The 4,281-nt window shown below is 40.7% G+C and overlaps 1 pseudogene; it reads right to left on the reverse strand.

Annotated features, from left to right (window-relative positions):
* Nucleotides 1–928: 928 nt before the first annotated feature.
* On the reverse strand, nucleotides 929–4,273 carry LOC119429572 (annotated as a pseudogene).
* Nucleotides 4,274–4,281: the final 8 nt, after the last annotated feature.

The raw sequence follows: 4,281 nt of genomic DNA on the forward strand, positions 1-4,281 counted from the left end.
ACCTCCACTCCACTGATTATTCTAAATTAGAAGCACCTGTTTGAGGTCGGTAAATGCATAAAGACACCGGTCCACCCCACACAATCAGTAAGACTCCAACTACTAACATGGCTAAGACCAAAGAGCTGTCCAAAGACACCAGAGACAAAATTGTAGACCTCCACAAGGCTGGAAAGGGTTACGGGGCAATTGCACTGTATAACAATGTATACATATAAGAAACCATCTTTATTTAAACTAATCTAGAATCTGCTCAATACAATTTTCAATCACATATCACGTGAACAAGCAAACCAAAAATGAGCAAAAATACCTTTATTTATACACAGGCCAAATATATGAATGGGTATGTAAATGACAAAATCACCTCTCGTTAACTTTTATTCATGACCTCGGTGGTCATTGATCCAGCAGAGAAACCAGTTGATCCACTATGACAAGGTGATATTTATAAGGCTGAGCTGAATGCAGCTCCTCAGACTGAAGAAGTCTTTCAGATGAAAGACGAAACGTTTCTACAATTTGTTTGTTTTTTGAACCGTCCAGAGGACCTGACTTATCTTTTGTAGATTTTCTACCTGGATTATTGAGCATGCATCAGGATAATGACCTCAGTGTTTTCAATCAATGTGCACATAATAATGAAATTCAGAACGAAGTTAAGTGAACTGCCACCCAAATCAGATTCATGTAAGCTTCTAGTAAAGGTACATGAACTGACCAGGATAGAAAGCAAACGTGACGACTGACCAAAAGATTCAAACAATACATTTCTGCAAGCTTAGACAGTGTGCAGGAGAGACTTTTTGATTCTCTTTGGTTTTATCCTCCATTCTTCTGTCTCATGAAATAGCTGAGCTAAATATGTTGTTCTAAACTGATCAGAAGAAATGTGAATATAAGAAGTTGTTAGCAAAAGATGTGCTTAAAGTTATTTTATGTGTGTGATGTGATGAAGTGGGCTTTACCGTTTATGAATAGCCATGTGTCTGAGCTGCTTCTCTGTCTTGACAACAAGTTTTCCGCTGACAGATCGAGCTAGGAACCCTCCTGGACACCGACCAGCTCCACCACTTTCTTCATCCATGACGGCAGCTGCTCCCACAACAGAACAACTGATACCAGTCTATGGTGGTCCACTCTGCGTACAGTGGGGTGATCTGAAAATTACAACACAAGAGTTGTTTCTTAATTGTATTAAATTATTATATTTTAAATAAAAGTACATTTAATGCGTGCATACCAAATACAGAATGTGCAAATCATTTTCAAGTACAAAGCCCTTCATGGCCCGCTGGAGATCTGCAAACATTCCCAGAGCTTCTTGAGGGGAGAGAGAGGAGGAAAGAGTGGCGGCACCGAGTTGGGTGGGACAGTACCTCTCATCTGGAAACACAGAATAATCAGAGAATGTACAATAATTAATCTTAAAGTGAAAATAAGTCAAATAAAAACTGTTAGAAGTCAGTTGTTGTTGTGTTGCTGTGTAGCAGAGCTGTTCAATTTGCAGACGTGGAGTTAAAAGTAATGACTGGTTGAGCATCACCTTGTCCGTCCTGAACACTAATGAATTCATTTTCCAACAAACATTCAACACAGGCCTCAATGGCTCCTCTGGTCGTCTCTTCATTACACTCTTTCTTGCCGTCACAGTTCATGCTTGCAGCTAGAAGTGAACATGAAGCATACTGCCTCACATCCTGTGGAGTGCTGGCAACGCCACCAACAATTATCTGGAGAGGATAAAAACAGACAACCTAACAAAGTTACTTATTAAATACTTTAATACAAATCACCTAACATGATAAAAAATGACAGTACAGTGGGGAAATAGTTTAATAACAGCAACATGCAGATTGAATGGGACCCTGTGTACACAGTTTCATTCCACCTCATGTACCACATGTGATGTGAATGACAATAAATAACCTTGAACTTGAACGGTGTGAATTTTAAGTTTGGACATTGATCGTACCTCCAGGATGGCTCTGAGCATGCTGCTGGTCACACCTTCACCCCCCCTTCTCACCAGGCAGCTGCTGATTGGCTGAAGAGCCCCATTAAAAACACCAATATCCTTCAGACGCTCTGCCTGTTTACACACCAGCACACTTTCACCTACAGTACAGGAAGAGACAGAACACTGAAACTCCAAAAGTAACAAATAAAGAATAATCCTCTTTCTTTCCTTCATACCTATTGCATCCACTCCTTTCCTCCCCGCTCGTCCTGCCATCTGGTTGTAAGTGAGCGGGTCCAGCAAGCGTCCATTGAATGTTGGGGTTCGGACGATGACCCGTCGAGCTGGAAGATTAACCCCTGAGGAGAGGGCAGACGTGGCAGCCAGGACTCGGACCAGGCCCTGACGAAACGCTCCCTCCAACACGTCACACTCATCAAATGTCAACTCTGCAGAGTAAAACTCGTCTTATGCTCATATGTTATTTGATTAAAAAGAAGGTTGCATTCTGCAGTGTGCATGTGCTCACCAGCATGAAGAAAGACCCCCCCCCCCCCCCCCCCACGGCACAGTGCGCTGCAGGGTGGGGTCTAAACCTGTTGGAGTTCGCCTCAGCTGAGCCATAACATCCACCAGGCCCTCCTGATTCAGATCCACCTGCTGAGGCTGAGCTTCACCCAGACCATCTGGAATAAACACAACACAATTAGAGCTTTTTGATACGTTCTAGTCAAAAACAATACCCAACTCAAAGCAAACAGGAGTACCACATACAGAGTACTATACACCTGTCAACAAACTACTAGACTGAAAAAGAACAATCTGGAGTAATGGACTAGAAAAGCAAAGACATTGTATAAACTTTGACCTTTATTTCTGACCTTAACCTTAGAGCTGGGCTGATGGAATGTGTATGTGACATGCTGTTTTATGTTGGTACAAATGTGTATGAAGTGTCTTTAAATTATCTTAAGCAGATCAGAAGTTATAGGTGAAACAAGAGAAAGTTTACAGATGTGCGCACGGAGACTAGACCATAATACGTTGGCCTTCGACGGGCTTATGAAAGCTTGCAGAAACATACGCAATCGTTTCACCAAGTTTGTTTTCATTCAGTCAATTCTGAATTATACTGTCAAGTACATGATGTCCTTCATGTTTTACTCTCAGTCCTACCAGTTTGTCTGAGGCTAAAGAACTCTCTAGTGATGATGTCTGCCAGTTCTTCACACCAGTTCTTTGAGGAGCAGAACAGGAGCACAGAGTGGCCTTCTCCCACCGTCTCACAACACAAACTCACCGTGTGTTCATCATCGCCCTTTAAACAAAAAATAACAAGCACTCACATTAACGGTCGTAAGAAAAAGATCATCAAAAAACACATTTAACCACAACTAAAATAGTTGTCATGCAATATAAAATGTAAACAAAGCAGACAGCTATCATTTATTTAGTTTGTCCTTTATACTGTAGTTTGTCTGACTGAAAACACATTTTTATGAATGCACATTTGTTTTGATGCCAGCAATCAACTTTTTGTAAAAAATTTAATACATTTTCTACTAAAAATGTGTGTTTATAAATATAAAAAAGGTACATACAATTTCCAACAGTGAGTTTTCATTGCAAGCATAATGGCAAAAAATAACCACTTTGTAAAAAAAACTATATAAAAATATTTCATGATAAAAAAAACTGTGTTTTCTATTAAAAATAACTAAGACTTTAAGAATTTTAATTTAAACAAGATCAACATGTGAATCAGAAGTTGAGAAGAAATTCTGAACTAAAAAAGATGGAAAATGTTTTGTTGTTAAATGACTGTGATGTTTAAACGACTTGTGAGCCAATCTGTGCCTTACAGTACTCAAGTAATCTTTGGAAAACTTTGTACCAGTTCTGAATTGTTAATAATCCCAGTTACCTTGACACTGAGAGCAGGAGTGAACTGCCTCACCACAGAGAGGCTCTTATCGTAGCTGTCAGAGCCACTTTGAGATGTTCCTGCAAAGGCACAGGTCTGTAGTGTGTCTGGTGAAGCTCTGCATTTAACCAGCCAGCCAGGAGAGAGAGACTGGGCAAAGTGGCGCCCATCCCCATTATCTGTACACCGTCGGAAAGAACCTGCAGAAAGATCAATGAACACATTCTGTAAAGAAACTAAAAGGATTGCAACAACAACGGTAGGGACACAGACCCTGTGCTGTTCTGCTTCTGTGCAATGTAGAGAGTTTTGGTGAGGAGCAGTTCCAGCAGGTATGCTCTTCCAGAACCTCCAACCATGTGTAACTCATCTACCACCACCATTCCTAGCAGAAATA

The sequence above is a fragment of the Nematolebias whitei genome, unplaced genomic scaffold (genome assembly GCF_014905685.2).
Source record: "Nematolebias whitei isolate Nwh7 unplaced genomic scaffold, NemWhi1 Nwh_scaf_3034, whole genome shotgun sequence".
NCBI lineage: Eukaryota > Metazoa > Chordata > Actinopteri > Cyprinodontiformes > Rivulidae > Nematolebias > Nematolebias whitei.